Source organism: Coturnix japonica, chromosome 5 (assembly GCF_054131305.1).
Source record: "Coturnix japonica strain WE chromosome 5, WE-NBRP24, whole genome shotgun sequence".
Taxonomy (NCBI): domain Eukaryota; kingdom Metazoa; phylum Chordata; class Aves; order Galliformes; family Phasianidae; genus Coturnix; species Coturnix japonica.
Genome location: NC_140667.1, coordinates 30,191,003 through 30,213,980, shown reverse-complemented (window position 1 = coordinate 30,213,980; position 22,978 = coordinate 30,191,003). Strand labels below are relative to the sequence as shown.

Here is a 22,978-nt window from a genome sequence, read left to right as displayed (position 1 = left end):
TCCCTGACACACTGTGTACATCTACTTAATTGTATCAGTTCAAATACTACAAAATTTAATAGCTAGAAAAAAGTATACTCGATGATTTTGTTTGCTTTTATCAAAAGAGCTTGTTATTAGTTACCTGATAATATTTTTTCTTTTTAATGAAAATCTTTGATGTGTCTGAACTAAAGGCTTTAAGTGTCCGATAGATGGAGATAAAATGCAAAAAAAACCTGTAATAACCAGTAATCTAGTAATCTGATAAGTAAGGGACTCAGGTGCAAGTTCTTCTCCTGAACTGGTCAGAACAAATACTTCTACTTCCATGTGGTGTACATCGATTACATTAATAGTTGTTTTACTCAGAATGAATAAGATTCTGTTTCAGCTTTGTGCTTCTAACCATAATAATGATAGCTCCTTCTCAAAGGTTAGGCAAACAGCAACCCTGCTGTGAAAAAAAGAACAAATGGAAGAAGAGTTTTGACTGCATGGTCAGTGACGCACTGAATCTTATTCAATTACAAATATTCATTTCTTCTTATGGACTCCATAAGGTTTCTGGAATGTTGATCTCAGACTAGCTTTACATTGTGCAGTGACTAGAACTTGATCAATATGCCTAATTTAAAAGGCTTAAGGACTAAACACTGGAGCTAAATCAGAACAAAATTTGAGAGACTCTATATGTAATCAGATGAAATAATTTTATGTCTTGAACTAAATTCTGGAGTATTTTATATATGTAATAATTATGAAAGAACATATTCACATGGTCCAGATTCTCTGTGAAACATAAAAGGTAATTAAATTTGCATAGCTAAAAGAAATTAACATAGTTTAAAAACAAAACACTGATCCTTGGCATCTCCATTTTTGGATGCCATCAAAAAATATTCGGGTATAGAAGGAGGACAGGTTTTGATCATTAGAAATTGCATGGATGATCATAGACTAACTGTCATTGCTATGCTATATGGAAATTTGGTTTTCATCCAGCAGCACCATATTGCTAATGTTTGAAACATCTACCCACAGCATCTTTTATAACAGCAGAGAAATGCCATGGAATTGATTTTAATTAGCCTTTGAAAAAAAATAAAAATATGTAGAACTCAAAATCCATTGTTCAAGTCGAATGGCAGCCAAGCTGTGTAAGAGGTTTATGCAGCTAACTGGACACTAGGGACTCATATCTGTGTTCAGAAATGTACTAACCGTTTAATAAAAAAAAATTTAAGGGATGTGTTCACTAACAGTGTATATATCTAGGTAGCCATACAATTCTAATTATAATTGTAACTGAGAAACAGAGAGTAAAAAAGAGGCCAAATTCCTATCTCCAGAGCAAAGTTCTAAAGGACTATAGGGATTTCTTTGGAGATGAAAGAACACGTCTTCATCGTATGTTAAGTAAAGCTGCATGAATATATAAGAGCATTTTACTAAAATATGTCTGTGATATTTATAAAACAAGGCCCATCCTCTGCTGACAAATCATAGAATTGTAAAATGGCTTCGGTTGGAAAGGACCTTTAAGATCATCTAGTTCCAACCGCCCTGCTATATGGAGGGACACCTTCCTCTAGACCAGGTTGCTTAACACCCCATCCAGCCTGACCTTGAATGTCTCTGGGGAGGGGACATCCACAACCACACTGGGCAACCTATTCTAGTGTTTCACCAAACTCATTGTAAAGATTTTCTTCCTAATATCTCCCTAATAGTCCCAATCTACCCTATTCCAGTTTAAAACCATGTCCTGTGTCCTGTCACTACTTAAGGTACTGGAAGGCCACCATATGGTCCCCCCAGAGCCTTTACTTCCCTAGGCAGAAAAGCCCCAACTCCCTCAGCCTTTCCTTCATAGGGCAGGTGTTGCAGCCCTCTGATCATCTTCATGGCACTTGTCTGGACCTGCTACTCCAACAGCTCAGGGTCTTTATTGTGTTGGGGGCCCCAGAACTGGATACAGTATTCCAAGTGGAGTCTCAAGAGAGCAGATTAGAGACACAGAATCATCTTCCTCAACCTGATGGTCAGCTTCTGTTGATGCAATCCAGGATAGGGCTGGCCATCTGAGCTGAAAGTGCAAATACAAATCACCAAACAAGTAGTTGATAGATACACCATTCTAGATCCCAGGAAACCAAAGCCAGGTAACTTCATACATTTTTACTTTTGCTAATACTCAATGAAGACATAAATATCCATGCAAGTGTTTCTTCTATGGCTAAAAGCCATGTGCTTTTAGGCAGTTAAATATTGATGTCACAAGTTGGACAGTCATTAACTTTCCTTTCTGATCTATAGCAGTTTGGATAATCTGATTACATGGTATACAAAATAAGTTTTTGACATATTAATGAATTTGATGGATCACAATGCAAAACTCAAAAATCTTTGAAATTTTCTTCTTGAAACTATAACAGAGTACAAGCCTTGAATATGTTTTGACTTGCAACAGGAACAGCAATTCACTGCTATTTTCTATGCTGAAATGTCCTTGTTTTGTAGAGCAATACAGTCAGGTTTTAAAAATCCTCAAGGAAGGGGGCTCCTTAACCTGTTTCCGTGCCTAATTTCTCTCTCTGTGATTTTCTTTTCCTAATACCCAATCTGAATTCTTCTTACTGTTATTAAGTTGGTTGAACTAGCCTTCCCTTTTTATCTCTAAAATGAGTTTTGCTTCCTCTTCTCTATAATCTGTATTTTGAAGCTGAGTTTAAAGAACTGCAAACAGAACCCTGTTCACCCTTCCATATCCAAGCTGAACAAATCAAGCTTCTTCAGCTTCTGTGTATTTCTATAAAAATCATATATAGATACATAGATGCATGTATTTAGATATGTATCGTACTCCAGTCTCATACTCATATTGATGGCCTTCTGGACTCTCTTGTTTCTCTCCAGCCTCACAAGTGCTAGACAGAAATAATCATAATTTCCCTTGTCCCATTGTTACTGTCTTATAAATGAAGCCCTGTCAGTGACTAGTGGTATCTCCAGTGTACCTCCAGTGCACACTGCTAGTTCATGTCCCGGTTCTTGTCCATCAGAACCCCAAGGCTAAGGCTTATTGTGCCTCCAGTCAGATCCAACCTGCACTGTTGGATGAAATTATTCTAGCAAGCCAGGATTTTGTATTTGTCCTTTTCCTGTTAACCTATTTCTCTAGCTTGCAACATAGAAAATCCCTTGGAGTGGTGTCCCTATCTTTCACAGTACCAAGCATTCCCGCTGCTTTAGTGTCATACATGAACTGCATGAGAGTGCACCATTGTCAGGGCAACTTAATATCTTAAATAGCATCAGCATCAATATCAACCCCTGTGAAATCCCACTCATAACCAGTAACTGTGTAGACTGAATTGTTGTCTTTTACTTTTCCAGTGCTTCAGTTCAGGTTTTCATCCATCTTCTAGTCAGTTTCTCCAATTCAAAACTCCCCAGTTTGGCTAAAAATATGGAAAAAACTTCCAGTTTTAAAGTAAATAATGTCTGCTGGTCTCTCTGTCTCTGCAATGCCAGTCACTGCTTCATAGAAGACAAGCAGGCTGATGAAGTGTATTTTGCCCTTAACAGATCTACGCAAGCTGTTTCCAGTCACCTTCCTCTCCTTTTTGTGATTGGAAGAATCTTCAGAGAGGACATCCTCCATAATCATCCCATCTTTTTTTCTTTAAACAGTCCTAGAATATCCTTGAATTAAGATAGCGTGAGAGAGACATATGGGCTTAGCACCTAAAAATACGCAGAGCAAGTGTTTCTCTCTAAAATTTTGACACAAATGATCTTTCTAGTCAAATCTAATAAAGATTTGGGAAGGAATGCAATAGAAAAAATATCTGATTTTACAGCTGTCCAGTCATTTACAGTCTTTTAGTTAGAGCTGCCCTCTTACAAAAGCATTTTATCCATTTTATCCAGTCTTCCAATCAAGGGTAGCCCTTTTAAATATAACATAGTCAGGCAGCTGCTGTCTTAAAATGCCAGTTTTAAAACCATCTGCTTTCAGTGACATCTGCTTGTGTTCCAACTGGTAAATGTTCTTCCTTTTTTTCCTGGAACGATGCTGCTTTCTCTCACCTATTTCAGAAGTATCATAGACGTCTAGCAATATTAGAAGTTTCCTATTCATTTCTATAGCAAGCCCACAGGATCCCATGGATAATGTCACTGTTTGGCAGCTGGCTTTGCGTATTTACATTTATATGGATGGATGAATTTACTTTTCTGTGTTAATTTGTAAAGGACTTGAGAGGATTGACATATAGAAGTTTGATATTAGTTTGATTTAAATCATGGAAGCAAAATAAAATAGCAGTCTATCCAGGCAGTTCTCCCAGGCAGATTTTTTCTTACAGCAAAAATGATCATCTTGGTTGGAGACAATAATCCAGGTTGCAGTTTGGTCTATGCAGTCTTTTTGGAAACAGCCTAGTTACATACATGAAACTGAGATGCTTTTGACAAAAAAAAACTTCTCCTGAAAACAGCTAATGTATTGATTTGCTAATATTTCACTGCACTTTGAAATACATTTCTATCAAAGGACTTCTGTCAGTATGACCACTCAAAGTATGCAGGGTCAATTTTGGCAGTGCTGTTAGCATAAAAAAACACATATATCACTAAAAAGAGTAAGATAAGAAATGTTCTAAAATATTGTAGATCAGAGCATGTCCCACAGATGAATTCTGAATTAAAAACATACTTATAGAAGAAGAGTAGCAGCAAAAAGTATTGAAAATTCAATACCGTTATTTTAATTATGGTCACTGTTCAAAGATGCTTGTGTCGTATGTGATGAACTCTTTGCTATTTCAACATTTTACCTTACAAAACAGATGAGAAATGAAATTGTAAATTCAGAGTCTTTCAAGATACATCACAGCTTCTTAAGAATACTACTGAAAAGATTATTTACAGGCCTATGTTGTATTATTTAATATTCACTTTTCCAGCATTCTACCATTTTAAGAATTTAGAAGTAAGATTTATTCTGTGGTAATTCACAAATTTAAGTTCAGATTCATTATATTTTTTGTACTTTTCTTCACGTTACTAATATTGCAATGGAAGGTGAGTAGAATGTAGAAGCATTTTAAAAATAGATTGTTTATGCCTAAATTCGGATCTTAAAAGGATTCTTGAGTATTTAACACTACATAAAAAATTATAACTTCTATTCTAGTGACCCGATTAAGTTAAAGTTATGATCAAGCACAGAAAAGAAGAATTCATGATAGGAAAGACAGAAAACCCCTGAATGAAGAAAGCACTGATAGCCTTTACAGTAATACAGTGTTAAGAAATTTAATTCCAGCAAGCTTTCTACAATTCTTTTAATATTTCTTATTCTTTATCATATCAAACTACCTGGCTTGACAACAAAATGTCAGAAGTTAGGGCTCTATTCTTCACACTGTCGTGCTCTATTAGCACTGTTCTTCTGTAGGATTTACCCTGTCAAGGAAGGAATCACCAAGGAGTAAGGTCTATGGTTGTCTTATTCACTAAATCCCTTTTCTCAGTAATGCACAAATGACTAAGTACTTCTGCTGCCTTTGTAAGAGAGGAAGTCAAGTCATGCTGGGGCTAGGGGAAAGAAACTTTGTCCCTCTCTGGCCAGATGTTTTACATGTAAAAGAAACACGAAAATTTCAGGTGTTTCAAACAAGAGCAACAAAAACAAAAACACATAAGAAATAAGTGACTGTGGGTAGCTCTACCTGTGTTCATCTTACTTCAGGGGGTTTTATATGACTACTTATAGCTTCAGGTAACTAAATTACTTGCACACACGTGCGTGACCTGCACTTGGGTTGTTTGGTAGCATGAGTGTTATTCATCCAGTTTTTTCCAGGATGCACAGCTCTGCATTGCTGGTGTTCTTCACAGTGCCCTGAATGGGTCACTGCCAAGACCCATTTTCTCAGGGGTTCCTGTGCAACAGCACATCTCCACATTCACAGTTACACTCCAATACTGCATATTCTCTAAGGATGACAAGTAGAATTGGTTGGACACTGTATTGATGAGACTAGGGACAAGTTGTGCTGGACAAGCTGGTGAGAAACTTGCTTTGCTGGTGAGCTCAGAAGTGTCATCCCATCCCACTTGCCACACTCTGTTCCTCCAGCATTTGCTTTGGCTACTGAAGCTGGGAACTTGATTTGTGCCTCTGTGCACATAGTATGGATCAGACTGTGAGGAAGGGAATCACAACAGAAATCAAATTAGTGTGAGTTTATCATCAGTGTAGAATTGTTTTATAGAATGACCTCTCTGATGCTGAGCAAATACTGGTTTTGGAAAATGAAGTGGGGAAGTTTTACTACTCTTGCTCCTACTGAAAAATTACTCCCTTTCCATTTCAGTCATTCATTCATTTATTTATTTCTTTATTGCCTTCCTCCAGACTAGTCTTTCTCCTTAAAAATACATCTTCTGTTTAATCTAGAATTTAATAATGACATGGAGGTGTCAAAAATGGATTTTAGTCAGTGGATTTCCCCTTTAAGCTAGCAGATAGATTTTCTTTCTTCCATCAGTTTTATACTGGAGAAATGCTTAGCAACAGTCAAATGAAGTGCTTTCTGTTTTGTACAAGTAAGAACCAAATTGGACCAGCTATTTAGATGCTAAGAAACATATTAGGGAGAATATATTGAAATAAATGGAGAGACTTTTAATAAGGAAAGAGGGGGTGTACTTAATAAAAAGAACATATAGAGACCCTGACTGTGGCTAATGTGCATAAAAAATTCAGCCTGTCAGATCCTCACTTTTCTAATTCAGTAATCTAAATAATTTATTTGACATTTTAGCTCAAGATGACCTTTCTTGGGAAAAAATTACTGTTTTAAACTTTTAGCAAGTGCAACCACTGCAGAGGACTGCTGTTGAAGTCTGCATTTTCCCAAATGAGTAAAGGTTAATCTTGTACAGCTCAAACACATTTCTGACCCTTTTAAACAAGTTCACAAAAAATCATTTAATTTTATTAATATAATTTCAATTATATTGCAATATTTGTGTTAAATGATCTTTCTCCCCTCCTCCCCTTTTATTTCTGTTGCTCAGAAACCATTTTGTATGTGTTCAAAAGGATTTAGATGAAGGGCTTGTTTTGAATGAGTAAAGGTACCATTGTACCAAATGTTATTTATAAGGTAAGTTCCATAAATCAAGGGAAAATACATAGTAGATTAATAGGTGAGTAGGTTAAAATAGCCACTAATAATAGCTAGAAAATGACTGTCCAGAGGTTCACCATTCCCAGATTGGTCACTTGACTCAAGTAATCAGCCTCAGAGCTATGCCACAAAAAATGATCATGTCTGTGTCTGGATTCTCTTCCTCTAACTAAACAATCCCATATTTTGCAGAGGGCATTTCAGTGGTTCTACTAAAGGACATTTAGTGTAATTTTACTTTGCTATTTCTGATAATTCATCTAACTTTCAGACAGGTCACTAAAAAAATCTTTCAACGTAAGGATTAATATACCCCCAATTGTACATAATAAAGGCTATAATTCTCACGGGGTTTTCAGGTGACTTTATAGGGGTACATTATTTATTGTTGAAAAAGTGAATTTGCTAGGATGTCTGAAATATCACAAAGGCTTCAGACTCTGTGCGAAAGCTGCAGCACAACTGCCAGCTGTGAGAGGACCTAAGTGACTATCTGTCAAATATATAGATGACCAGTCGTATTTGTGAAGTAAAATCATATGGTTGAGTATTGTCATCAGATTGTTGTTCTTTTTTCTCTCTATGTTATCATTACTATGACATCATTTCCATAGCATCGTGTGTATTTTCAGATCACATTCTTGTTTTAATGTGCAAGTAGAAGTACCAGTGCAGTCTCTTTATACTTCTGCTGATTTCAGCTAGTGCTTTCTTTTCCAACATAACAGTAGGGGGTTGATTTGATATGCCTACACATTACAGTCAAAAACCTCTATAAAAATGGAAAGCTGAAGTATTGATGAAGTTTATGCTCCTAAATCACTGTGACAGTTTTAAAATCCAATGCAAGCGTAATTAACCTCTTAAAGGCTTCTGCTGTTATTAACTCTTGATTAACAGAAGTGGGATTATCTGTGTTGCAGTGTATGAATTGCAGACCTCTCTTAGCGAGCAAGAATATAGTAGGTCAGGTGTGATACAGCATGAATAATTCTGTATTGCTCCCAGAGCCAGCTTGTCACTAGAAGTGGTATGCCGGTCCCATACTGTGTGTAGATAAAACTTGCACACCCAATTTTGCAGCCAAGCTAGAGCACACAAATCCAAATCCTATCTGCTTCTTCTCCTGTTTCAGTAACTGGAAATACTGGGACAATTACACCCTGGCATAAAATTGAGTTTATAAAAGCTGTAATTGCATCATTACCAATAAGAACATGGCATGCCCATATATTTCAGTTGCTCCATTAATTGATAATATGGAGGATAAATTTTTGACCACCACAAATATTAGCATAACCTGCTTAACCTGTTTTGCCTAGGAAGACATACTTTCTTGTTTTGTTTTGTTTTTGTCTGGGATCCATTGTAGTTACTGCATTCTCCATAGATAAGCCATGAAAAATTTTATACTGCATACTCACATGTGTTCTATCCATAGTCGCTATCTGAATAATAAAATTTTTTATAATCATTTTCTTCCTATGAACTAGACTGTTAAAGGAACATTCTTCAAAGAATTGAGTCAATCTTTCTAAATCTTCCTAAAAGCCACCAATTAGAGCATGCCCACTGGCTAATTTTATTTAAGGCATTTGACTTTACAAAAGATGTCCTAGGGGTACTGGACAGGCAGCACTTTATGCAATGCTTGTATTTTTCTATCTGACATGCTTTATAAACTCTCAGGCTTCTTGTGCAGATGACCAGGAGCATAGTGGTATTCACTGAAACAGCCTGGTCTAGTGGTTGGCAACCTTGCACACAGCAGGGGGACTGAAGCCAGTTGATCATTATGGTCCTTTTCAACCCAGGCCATTCTATGATTCTATGATCATAGTGATTTTTAAAGCAGTTGAGTGTGATTTTAAATTAATAATTTAAAGACAAGAAATTTCTTCCTCCTATTAACAGTTCTCTACAGCATCCAGGTCTTGTATGTTGTAAACCTGTTGCTGTTGCATCTGGAGTACTGTGTCCAGGGCTGGGGCCCCCAGTACTGGAGGGATGTGAGGCTGTTGGAGCAGGTTAAGAAGAGGGCCATGAGGCCAAAGGGCTGGAGCATCTGTCCTGTGAGGAAAGGCTGAAGGAGCTTGGTTTATTTAGCTTGGAGAAGGAAAGGCTCTTTGGGTATCTCACTGCAGCCTTCCAGTACTTAGAGGGAGCTTAGAATTTGGAGAGGGATTGACATTTTACACAATCTGATAGTGGCAGGATGAGGGGGAATAGCTTTAAACTAACAGAGAGGAGATTTAGGTTAGATATTAGGAAGAAATCTTTTACTCAGAGAATGGTGAGGCACTGGAACATGTTGCCTAGAGAGGCTGTGAATGCCCCATCTCTGGAGCCATTCAAAGCTAGGTTGGATATAATTCTGGGCAATCTGAACTAGTGGTTGGAACCCTGCCCATAGCAGGGTGTTTGGAACCAGGTGATCTTTAAGGTCCCCACCAACCTAAGCCATTCTATTATTCTATGATTGGTATGATTCCATGTTTTCATCCCCATTATGCAAACAACATGCATTTCCTTACCTTGTGTTTCTCTGGCCTGCGTAGCACTGTATGATACAGTCGTGAAATAACAGGTGTAGGGCAGAGATGAGGGTAGCATAGTGCTGTATAGTCTGGAAAGGGGAACTGTAGAATGCACACAGTAGAGCGATAGATCCCGGTCCCCATTTGGGTAAGGTCAAGAAGCTGCTTGTAAATATGCTGAATGATATCCTAAAAAGGCACCTCCTTCTTTATCCACCTGAGTGGCATTCTGTCACATAAAGAAGGTCAGCTTTAGTGACCAGTAAATGAGCCACTACTTAAAACTGTGCAAGGCAAAACAGGTTTCCAAGTGCAGCTGGAAAAAGATTGTAGGCACGAATCGTGGCCACTTTTGATGCTGAGGAAACAGAGAGTTTCAGTCACACGCCTAATCCCAAAACTTGTTTGAACTATACATTGTATATGTCTTTGTATTTCAAACAGCTTATCAAATTAATACATTAAGGTATTAAAACTGTCATTATACATTAAAATGGTCATAAAAGTGGTACAAATCTGAAAATTGTATCAGATCCAAATTTGGATTAAGACTGTTTTCTATAATGAGAAGAAAGCAAACAAAACAATGGAATATTGTTCAGATTCAAGTTGCTGTGTTGTTTTTAGAAAACAGAATTTGGGGCCCAAATTAGCAGCATATTTACAACTAAGTTAATTATGGAGTAGTGTAGGGGCATTGTTACATTTTTGCTTTTCGTCACCAAGATGCGCTGTCATAATGTCTCTGCTTGGTAAACTGAAGTAGAGCGCATCTGCTAGGTGTGTCTAACTGGATTCCTAATTGTTATTGGTGATCTGAAGCCTGGATTTCACAGCCCAAGTGTAGGTAGTTAACCAACTTAGATTCTTCCAAGGAAGTTTCAGAGCAAGAAATTCTCTTTCCAGTACCCACAGAGTACAATTACAGCCAGCTAAAAGGCTGCTAAACCAGATGCCTAAAATTTGCTTAACTAAAGGTGGTCTACATACTCACTAAACCTGTGTGTGATTAGCTAAAACTTTTGCCTCTCTGTTGCAAGTCCATAGATCTGTGCTGTCACTAGACTAACAAGAATTGTTGAGCATATGCTGTTTCTGTCATTTGATGGATGATAATGGCTGCTATTTTTTGTTGTGACCGTCACAGCTTGAGACTGTGGTGCACAAAACATTAACCTCAAGCCCTGTATCAAATATATTTACAAGATACTTACACCTCTGTGCGCTGAGGAAGTTGCCAAAAAAACAATTTTGTATCAGAAGGCTGAGTTGCATTTCTCTATATGAAAGGAAAAATTGGTCTGGATTTGAGTCTCTGACCAGGACTGCTCAGAAAGTATAAGAGATAGAATGAACCACCATCTATATACACTACGCAGAGAAAGCAGGCATAATTAGAGAAGATAATTTAAGGTCTCTTCTCGACAGCACATTTAAGTTCAGTCCCAGCTAATAGCAGTACCAGTTACTAAAAGCTGCTGGCATCCTGATAAACTATGTGAAATACATTTGGTGATCTCAGTCCAATTTACATTGCCAGATGAATTTTCTTTTTTTCCAGACACATGAAGCACCAAATTTAGGTACTCACTGGCATCCTTCTTGGAAATCTCAGTGTGGAACAACGAGCAGACAGACCTTGACTGTCTAATAAAACTGAAAGGCACTTGCTTCATTTCGAGCCATTTTGATGGGAGTCTCTGTGTGAAAGATGCAAGCAACACAGTACATAAGTTTTCTTTCCCCAGGGATATAAGTCTGACCCTTTTCAAAGCAGCTCAGCTTTCAGGGTTTTTTCTTGTATTCTGAGTACATGTCAGACCCCATGTTCAAACATAAATGTTCTGACTGAAAATGTCCCATTCTTTCTGGTGAATTATTTTTTCATTATTTCCCTGTCATCACCACTCTTTTTTTTTTTTTTTTTTTTTTTTTTAATGAGAGTGCAGGGGGGTGGGAGGGAGCAGACACAAAAGTTGATCTTAGGGACAAAGTAAACTTTTGGCCTAAATTTCTTTCCCAAGAAAAGAAACATGAGAAACGGTATATTCACGTCGTCTCAGACGTCTGCGTGGGTTTTTGTGTAGCTGTAATAAATTATTCACTAATTTGCTTGTAATCAGACTAGCTGATCTGCTAGTCTGCTAATGAGTTGCCCAATAGGTAAAGAAAACCACAGAAAGAGTGTTACATTCAAGCTTGTTAGAACAGGTCAGGGACCAAAAATAAGAATAATCACCTGATTTCTACTAAATTCAAAACGCTATTTTTTGTGCCAGCCTTTCAAAATGTCATTAAAACCTCTTATGATGGAAAATTAAACTAGCTGTCACCCACAGCTTGTCGATGGTAACTTGCTTCCTTTGCAGTTTACTGACTGGGAAAGGAAATCCAGACAGGTGAAAAAATTCAGACAGGCTTAGTGATTGCTGAAAGAAAAAAAAAAAACAAAAAAACAAAATACACAAACGCCACACACACCAAAGCCTTAATTCCCTGGCTTCTCTCTTTCTTGTCTTTTCTTGTATTGATTTGGTTTGAAAGATGGAATTGCATCCTAAGTGTAAAGTATAAAAAACACATTTTTTTTCTTTATTGTTAGCTGCAGCAGGCATGGACATTTCTAAAGAAGTTTCTCTGGGTAACTTGTGTAGGTCCTTCCAGAGCCTCACTTCTGAAGCCAGGCATGCTAGTACTGTGTTTCTTCTTCCAAAAGAACAAACCTATGGCAAAAAGAAGCAAACAGGCAAAGTTTTCAGAAAAGCTATCTGGAGAAGATGGGTTTTACCTTAAGACAGTAGAGATTTGTTTTAGACAGAAGGCATGCAGCCCATTTTCTGTTCTCAGAAATAAAAATTTCTGGTCCTCCCTGCAAGTCCTCGGTCCTCAGCACTGTGCTCCTCTCCCTGCTCTCCCTCCAGTCACTCTTTGCTTAAAAACTGTTCACAGGGGTTTGCTGGTTTATTTTATTTTTCCAGCCAGAAAATGTACTGTTATTCTGTAAATGTTTTCGTGCTGTCATACTTTGCAGACTATTTTCTTCCTATTTTTGGAGGCCTGAATCTGCCTTTGGTCACACTATTTGCTCCTCTATGGTCACCTCTGAGAAGATTAACCCTTTCATTAAAAAAGCTTGGCCAGGGTCAAACTACCGCCTGGCTCTGGTCTCTTACATCCCTTTGATCTCCCAGCTATGGAGAAATTATTAGCAAATTCTAAGCCTTCCCATGTGATTTGTTTTTGTAAATTTGTAGAAATTATTCCTAATCCTATTACGTGGCCGAGGGCAAACCTGCATTAAATATATGAGACTTTTTGTTATGTGGCAGATGGATAATAAAGGAATGCTGAATGCAGCCCATTCCAAGTTATGGGAATCTGGACACTTCATCAGCATTCACTTAATCCTCTGCCATGGCCTACGCCTTTGATGAATGCTCTCATTTATGACCACTGATGCCACTCACTTAATTTCAGAGAAGAAAAATAATACCTTGCTGTTAATGTGAATATTTGAGTTTATGGCTGTACAATGAATAATTGTGACATTATCAAGGGAACATCTTCTTATACATTATTCACTTGTATAGACCACATTAACCAGATGGAGGAAACTTGCAGTTTTGCATCTTCCATCTTCTTTGGAAGGTAGACACCGTGCAGACAAAAGTCAGTGTCTTAACCCAAATTCTAGCTGACAGTCCGTATCAGCCCTCACTATATTTTGTTCATTGTGGTGCCAATCTCCTATCTCACCAATGACATTTTTTCAAAGAAAGAGTGGATTTCCTAGAGACTCTACCCCATGCAACTTCCATAGCTTTTTATTGAATAGGAAAGTGTATCCCTCCTTTTTGCTTCAGTACTGTTGCCATGTAGTATGTTCGTAAATTTAAGCTGAAAATTAAGACAGCACAGTTTTCATTTGTACTATTAAAAAAAACAAACACCCAATGATAAAAATGCTATTTTCATGCACGTTAAAATAAAAGTCATAAATAAAATATATAAAATCTTCAGAATTTCTTATGTATTAACTCACAGCTTATGCATTCAGAATCACAAATATTAGGGTGTGGAAACATATTAGCTTGCTTTACAGAAATCTGTGTTGTCTGAGGTCAGAGGGGTTTTTAAGCATGTTTGTATTTTGTCTGATCTCTCTTCAAGTTTCCTTTACTTCATTCAAGAGAAAATGTTATTACATTCCCAGTATAGCTTTTAATTGAAAACAATTCCACGTTTTTGAGTGTATTTATTTACTTTTCTGACTGTATAGCAATATTGAAGTGTAGGAGTTTGCTATGATTTTATCTTCCTTTTCTGCAAGCATAGTAATTTTGGTTGATATTTAATGGTGCTAAAATTCTAAAAGTAGAACCCTGCTGTCCCTTTTGGCTTGCACATATAAAATTCAGAGGTATATTGGAGCTCTGGTAAACTATCAGCGTGAGAAACATGTCCGGATTTAGAAAAGTGTAATAAAAAACAGTCAAACATCTTTTCTTAGTGGGAGTTTTCACACACTGTAACTAATTTGCTATCAGCTAGAGTATTCAACAAGAATAAAAATAAGTAGTCTATTTATTTTTTAGTACTTTTATTGATCAACATTTTGAAATCTAGTGTAGCAGCCTATTGGAACACCCAGGACTGACTGCTCCAAAATGAATATAGATAGAGGTCCCACACAGAGTAGTTGCTTCAGTGATCCCTTCCACACTGTCACCTAATTTAACACACAGGCAAGCTTCTGCACACAAGTGTTATTTTGTATTTGCTGTATGTATTGAGATGCCTGTCAGAACCAAGGGCACTGTCAGAGTGGAAGTTTGTATTTGGAAAAGGGATTGTAATACCTTGTGCAGTGTGTCCATATAATTGTAATGATACAAGATCTATTTTCTTTTTTTTTTTTAAGTAGAAAGAAATGCAGACTATTCTGTGATTGTAAAATGATACAATGATGAAAGATTACAACTTAATTGACTTCAGGGAGAGCAGGGCATTGCCGTTGTTTAACATCATAATGTGCTAAGCTAAATTTTTCTCACCTACTTGGATTTCTATGCTGTTTTCTGATGCATCTGTTTTTCCTCCTGAGAATCACTAATCTAAACATTTCTGCAGAGTTACAGTATTATTCTTAAAATATTCTATTCACTGTTAACTGAAGTGTTTGGTTAAAAAAAAGAAAAAAGAAAAAAAGTAAGCTATAGATTTACAAAAGTAGAAGACAAGAATACAAAGCCATCAGAAATAGGTCAGTCAAATCTTCCAATCCATATTTTGGTGAAACTTTCTATAACTTCAATTAGATATTTTTCTTAAAATAAATAGCCCCAAAAATTCAACTTCCACAACAGCATAATAATAGCATAGCAGAAATTTTGGAGAAGGAAACCTAAACTAAACAAACCCACAGAATATAAACAACAAAAAGGTAAGTGGGTGGACTGAATTAGTTATACATACATACACACAAAACTGTATCCATTTTTATCTTTTGTCTGTTAATGTACAATATCTATAGGTATATATATTTAGGGACATAGATTTATCCCTTGGTATAACTAGTGGGCAGTTAAAGAAATCCAGACTGAAACTAATTTTGGAACACCCTTTCAGTGTATGACGTTTGAGAACTAGAGTCACCTTATGTATTCTTCACCACTATCATTTCACTTGGAGCAAGTAACACTTACCTGAGCTGTAGCCATTCTACTTTGGCAGTCTACTTTGTAAAATCTTCCTTTAGTAGTATAAGAGAACGTAAAGACTTCATTATACGTTATCCATGACCACTGTCTGGGTTTTCTTGCTATAGCTTCACAATGTCCAGTCAGCCAGTGGCTAGGTTCTCCACTTGCTAAGGGAAAGTACAGATCACTCTACAATCCTGCTGTTAAATTAAAACCTGTTTAAAACATCTTTCATAAGCTGAAAATTGTAGACCATAATAAAAGAGAGCTTTTTTATGTTTGTATGTGTTTTGTTGATTTTTGTTTTTTTGTCTTTTGTTTCTTTGTTTGTTTACTGGAATTAGAGCTGAAAGAAATAACAATTTATTTGTCAGAAAGTTTATGTGTGTGTTTGGGGGTAAAAAGTTAACTTTTTATAAGCTGATTGGTACAGACTGGTAGGTTGTTGACTGAATTTGTTCTATATATATAAAGCTCTTATGTGATTTCTTAAAAGAATTTTAAATGAGTCTAAACAAAGCCTTTCCTGAATGTAATATTACTGTAAAACAATGCATTCTTTTCATATCTGGAATGAAAGGGTAATAAAACTATGCTGATGTTGCAGCTCCAATCTCGCAATCAGAGGAGCATGCTTGAACATAAAATGTGAGAAGCAGCAAGGCTGGAACTAGGAGAAATGTCATGCAGAAAGGCAGTGGCTGTTTTTTACAGAGCACTGACAGTAAAGAAAAAAAAGAAAAAAAAAAAAAAAGCAGCTTCCTGCCCACCACTCAGTTTTCATGATCACAAAGTAATCCTCCAAACCCACTCTGTCCAGAGACTAAAAAATGCTTTACTTGAAAGTAAGACACATTCACAGCTTTTCTTTCATGAATCTGTTTTCCAGTGTGATTGTCTTTGAAGTATACAGCATATATCATGTGTGATAAATTATACTCTGCTGAAATGTTGCATTGCTAAAGTATGCTAAGAAAGCTTTGAGCAATATTTACAAATAGCTTAAGTGTCACAACAATACACCCACCACCTAGGCTTCTATCGATTTTACTATAAAAAGATTGTAATAAAGGATACCACTTTTAAGTATTATGAAAATATTCCCTATAAAGGAAGATAATTGGGGGGAAAAAAAATCTCTAAAATCTATTTCAATATCATTTTGCAGATTCTACAATCACAGCTGTCAGGAAGAGCAACCACAATCACTCTTGTCTAGGAATCATCACCTGGTTTTGTGCTGTTATTGTTTGCTTCCCCTTTTGTTCCAGGTAAGTTGTTAATTTACTCATAAAGCTCAAAGACCAGCTACATGCCCTGATGTTCTTTGGTGATGGGGTGTTTTTTTTAATTGTATGTTTGTTTATTTATTTATTTATTTTAAACAAGGTGCTATGAATTAAATTTGTTCTATTGGAAATAGCAGCCTTAGTTTCTCATTTGGAATAAACTTTAATCCTACACACCAAGTGTTAAGTTCTGCTACCTGCTACATGAGAGTAAAGCTTGTGTAATTCCTCTACTGCCGAAGGAAACAGTTAAATTTACATTAATTCTAAAGAAGAAAGAGCCAGACCTTCCCCTAAACATCTGAAAATCACTCCTACATGAATGAATAAGTCTTGTGAATGTTACTGTATGTTTTTAAGATCTTCCTTATGGGAAGGTAAGACATTGAAACACAAGATAAACCTTTTTTTTCTATCAACCTTTATCTTTATTCGTTATTTTTAATGGAGAGTGGAATATTCCTGTTGTGTTTGTCAGCTGCAAGGGCCTGTTTCACCCACTAATATGAGTGAGCTTTGTGCAAATTTAGCTTAGTTTTGTTCTAGTGGGTTACTATATCTGTTGATCCACACCACTTTGATCTTGGAAGAAAGATAATCATGCTATATGGACATAAACAGAAGGAGTAGTTAAATTATATTAGAAAATGTTCACTGAAGTGAAGGATCATTTTTTGAGGGGCCAAAGGAGACATACAAGCTGTTGCTTTAATTGGAGCTCGGTATTGTTTGGTTAACCAGGAGGAAATATGGTGTACTCTGGAGAACTCTTGCTTCCCCTTCTAAATATATTGTCCTGTTTTCAACTAAAATGTATCTATAGATTCAGTGACTTCTTGAACCCTTTTTCTCATGTTGAAAGTAGCACTTGTGAAAAGAAAAGCTTAAACACCCTGACCACACCAGTGGAAGGATCTGAAGTCTGACACTGCTAATGCGCATTACATTCTATCTGCATTTTTAGCATAGCAACTGAAGATAATATAGTCAGGTGAAATCTAAACTAATTTACCCTGCCATCAAAATGCTTGCAAAGACCAATCTATGTTTTCATATTAACAACAATGCTCACATGATACCCTCCTACTGTGAAACTCATATCTTTTTTTTTTTCTTTTCTTTTTTTTTTTTTTTTTTTTTTTGCAAAAGCAAGCGAAGAAGCATAATAATATTTTACATTACAACTTATGTGTACAAATGTGTATGCATCCAGCTAGAAGAACTTTCAGGAGAAAAATGCACTTACATTCAGTAAGAAGCATACAAAAATGTACATTGAATTCCAGGGCCAGGGTATTTGTTCAGATGAACTACAAAGCAAGCTAGAATGGAAGGAAACTTTTGAGCCCCTGCTTAGAATTAAATTTTTAGTCTTGATATGATTGTATTATTTTATCTCTGTGAATTTAACACATGTGATATAAAGTCAGGGCCTAATGAGTGCAGCAAAAAATATCACATTTGTATTCAGCTTCAGAAGTCTCCTTCGCTCCCTCACACCAGCAGCAATGGGTGTGATCTTATAAGGGTATGAGTGTAAATAATCTGGTTAAACGCAAGGTTACTGATGCACTTACAATATAGTGGTAAGATTCAAGCCCCTGAATGTGTCTTCATGCCTCAGTCAAAGCAGATGTATTTGATTTTGAAGAAGCAATGCATAATCTATTTTTGTTTGTTCAATATAGGAACTGTATATTTGCTGTATCTTTAGGGATTACTTTTGGTTGTTTTCGAGGAAATAATTTTAATGCTTACAAATTGTTGGATGACATTCCCTTGTACATTTTTAAATATGATATGCAGGGAAAATATTTCTAGTTCTAATCTTTTTATTTAGAATAGAGAAGCTGTGTGTAATCTAGGAGATGAAATATGATATCTTTATTAAAGTGGCACATGCTAGCTCTATTACACTTACAGGTCTGCCAGTATATCCATTAAGGAATCCATTTTTCAGACTTTTAACACTTGTCTGTATTCATACCGGAGTGAAACTTGGCACTCAGGTTTATAGCCCAGAAGCAATTTGTAGTGCTATTTACAAATGTCTCTTGGTATTCATTTAAAAAAAATGTTTTTCTGTTAAATGCCTGAAAACCATTTGGTTATTTAAAATGCAAATGGGAGTGGTATTAAAAAGAACAGTGTTGATTTCTCTAAGATTCCCATGCTGTAGCTTGATAATACTTTTGCCTTATGAAGTTTATCATATTAAATCATTATGAAATGAGCTGCAAATCAGGAGATGGTGCATTTCTTGAGATTAGAGACTTTTTATACCCCTGAGAGAGCTGATTCTGCTTAGCATTTAGCTAATGCATGCTTTAAAATTTGTATATACCTTCATTTGCACACTGTAGTGATTTGAAATATCCTTATATACACAGGTAACAAGCTTTCATAAAAAAACACTGAGTAGGTATTCATATAATTCAGTGGTTTATTTCATTTTTTAAGCCAATAATATTCCTTCATGGCAGCATAGAGCTGCTTATTTTAGGTTTTTTTATTATTATTATTTTTGAAAAAATAATCAAGTAATCTATCTAAGCATGCCTTTTTATCTTGGTGAAATATAATGGAGAAAAGGTAGCACATCCACCTGAAGTCCAGTCATATCTCCCACTGTTAGTGTTTGAATGTAAATTTACAGTGAGTTAACTCAAGTATACTTTTGCTTCTTTGTTTTCATATTTAAATAAATAAATAAATTTATTATTTCATATTTAAATAAAACACAGATCTTCTGAAATGGAAATAGCCATCACTGTTTTATTCTCCAAGAACATCTTAATCCTCAGGTGATTTAAATCAACAACTCATTAACAAATCTTCAACTCATAGGTTACATTGAACTTCTAATAAATACATTAAAAGTCCAAGGAATTTGAGAAAAGTTGCAACCATAGAATCTATAAATGAATGACATCAAATATCATAGGTAGTGATATATTGCCAAATCTTCACTCAAATACTGAGTTTGATAGTAAATAAACTTAAATAAGATAGTGAAATGAATTTTAGTAACTCCTTATCAGCCTGGCTTCCTGTGAACTGCTGTAGTCTGAGGTGGAGGCACTGATAGAAATGTTACGAATAAAAGAAATCCAGAGTCTAGTGTTCTTTGTACTTTCAGGTCATTTTAGATGTTAGGGGTTTAGAAAAGTCTCATGAAGATCCACCTGGGCTTCAGGAATAATTCCTTCAAGCTATTCTGTAAACAAAATGATTCACAGCACAGTTTTTTCGTTCAGTTTTGTAGCTGCTGTTCCTCAGTCATGGAAGGAAAAGAAAAAGTGCCTTGGGTTTTTTTAAGACTTTACTTTTCACTTCTGCAAACCTAATTTTTAGTCTTGGGTTCTGAGAAATCAAAGGCTATTTAGAATACAATAAAGAATAAAAATTTGATCAATTGTAAGAAGTATTTCTGTGAAGTCTGAACAAAGTGGGAATCTGAATTGCAGCCCCAAGTATTTAAATAAGCTATTACAAAAGGAGTGCTAGGAACCATTATATTGCATGATTTCTTGTGAATAATAGAAATGCTCTCTATCAGGTATTTTTACTTAAATGGAATAAATGTTTGAGAGAGATGGTGTTCATCCATTGTAACCTTTCACGCCACTACTGTTGGTATTGTAATAACTTCATCTATTAAAAATATGCTTTGAATCTATTAAAAAATACTCTAAAACCTGGAAAGAAGTGTAGTTTTAAACCACCATACATTAGAATCTCCATCTTTTGCTAGTGTGTCATTTAAGCTTTAATGACATCAGTGTAGAATTTCAGCATTCTTATACAGAAAATGCCTGTCATATACAAACAACATTATGGCACTTTTAGTATAATATGCCTATAGTAGTGCTATTATTTAATGGTGTGCTTTTATATTGTTCAAGTAAGTTTTTAAGGATAAATGTGCCTACATCATATGCTAGTCATGGGGCTAGGAAATGGGATTACTTGCTGCTAATAAGGTGAGTGAACTTTCATCTCTAGTTATGGTGGTTCTGATCCAGTAACACTGGTAAAAAGTGTCACATTTATGACTTCAATAATGGCAGAAGCAATGTCTGAGTCCAGAGCATTTTACTGGATGGGACATCCTCATACAGTGAAAGAATTTTGCTTGATGATGCTGGTTTTGCTCATTTGTCGTGTAGGAACTGACTTCTATTCTCTGTTAGGGCTTAACTCTAACTGGTATCCACATTCCTCTTGCATTTGCCCAGGAAAAGATGAAGTATTTTTTAAGTATTTCTTAGATTTTTAAAGGTAGACTAAGGAATCTTCCTCTGGTCCCACCACAGAGCAGTCAAGGGTACAGCTTAAATACTGTAAGAATATGACGCAGGTGAGGATCAGGCAGGAAACAAAAAGGAAGTATGTTTGTTTCCATAGGAGCAATGTTACAAAACCTAGGCATGCCATTACAGTCCCTTACAATGTGAGATCACCATTCCACTACATATCACAGTAATTTTTATTGGATTTGGCAGGATCTAGTATCCCAAAACCAGCAATACTTCCTGTTCATGCTATGTGATCAATGCTTGTGAACTGATTGAGAAATATTTTAGAGTAATTTTTGTAAATGCCAGAAATGTCTCAAAATTGGGTGTTTTGTTGTTTTGTTCTAATGAATATAGAACAGTACAAAGGACTAATTTGTGTACTTTATTAATGAATAAGGCACAAAAATATGCATTGTCTCTTTCTAGTAATGGGAACTTCAAATATTATTTTCTGATGTGAGATACAGGTTTATAAAATTGTTGTGTAATACTATGCTAAATACTTACTAAATTGTTTATAATAATGTTGTGGGTTTTATTATTTTTATTATATTTTTTTATTATCAGTTTTTTATTTTTATTATATCTGAGTTCATACACTATGGAGCCAAATTTTTCATATTTTTTGGCCCAGGTATGAAGTTCCTCACTGAAAGCACAAAGTGGCTTTTCTGCTAAAGCATTAAAAGCATTTTCTGAGCTCACATTGCCTGTAGGTATCCTCTTCAAAAAGTAAATACTCTGAAAACTGACTGAGAGAATGAAAAGATTTGTTATAATAAAAACCTCTAATAAGAGACATAGTTAAAATTCTGAATAGATGTTTGAATTTAAATTAACTGCATGTAAGGTGTCTTACAGCCATAGTGAAATTTGAGAACTATGGGATAGGTGACTGTACCACATCACAAGGGAACACATCCCTTAATAATGACATCAGCTTCACATCCACTAATGTAGTTAGAGTGCTGTAGGTTATTTAACTCCAATGGACCAAGCTTTCAAATCCAGTCAAATATCTACTTGGTCTTCTTTTGGTAAAGACATGGCATGATCTTGGGAAAATAGAGCCCTGAAAGGGCTCCATTAAAAATTGTACTCACTTCAGTCACAAATGGTATCCACTACGTCCAGGGCCTTCTTGGTGTGTGCTGAGGCAGCCCTTGTTAGGATCTGAGTAATGCAGGTACCCCATAATTTCTCAGGCTTGTAGCCTTTTTTTTTTTTAAACTGTCTAGGTGCTCTTTGATTCTCCAAAGAAAGTCTTGAAACAATGGCTTCAGCTTGACATTAAATCTTAATTCATTTTAATGTGAAGTATTGATTGGGATATATTTTCACTGATTCTAGAATCGTTTATTTTCATAATCCTGTGGACGATAACTCACTAGTTAGCACATAGTAAAACTCCTTCATTCCTCATTCAGATTTATTCATAAATATGATGCAACTGCATCTTCCAGTGCAAGAAATTATTTTATATAAATTGGGAAAATTCTCTTTATTCAGAAAAAATATAGACTTCAGCAGAGATACAAGGACTCTGATCCCATGGCACATAGGAATAGTTACAAACTAGACATGCAACAAAGGTAATTGCAGTTTTGGTACATTTTAACACTCATTTTACCTTCAAATATTGTTACTGGTTTTTAAGCTGAACCAGGTGACATATTCGGGTGAATTAGAGCCCTTCATATAAAGTACATTGTTCAAAGCACACCTGTATGTGTGTTTGGAATAGAAAGCCTGTCTTGTTTTGCTGCTATAGCAGCCACAAAATGTCAAGATAATCTTAATTTATCCATTAAAAATGTAGGCCCATATTTAAGAGTCATCAGCAATAAAGGAAAATATACTGAATCATTTCAAGTGCATGCTAATCATTTAATGTAATAAATGGAGCAACTCTAATTATCTCCCGAGGAAATGATTTCACACTAAAACAATGGAAATGAGGAG

General features: G+C 35.8%; 1 long non-coding RNA gene across 2 annotated transcripts in view; it reads left to right on the top strand.

Moving 5' to 3' along the window:
• The window catches only part of LOC146760737 (uncharacterized), a 240,784-nt gene that overhangs the window by 204,233 nt on the left and 13,573 nt on the right, over positions 1 to 22,978 (top strand). For both annotated transcript variants that reach the window (XR_014947169.1, XR_014947168.1), the window contains one exon: positions 16,595 to 16,697. This is a non-coding gene — a long non-coding RNA (uncharacterized LOC146760737). The remainder of the gene's footprint in view (positions 1 to 16,594; positions 16,698 to 22,978) is intronic.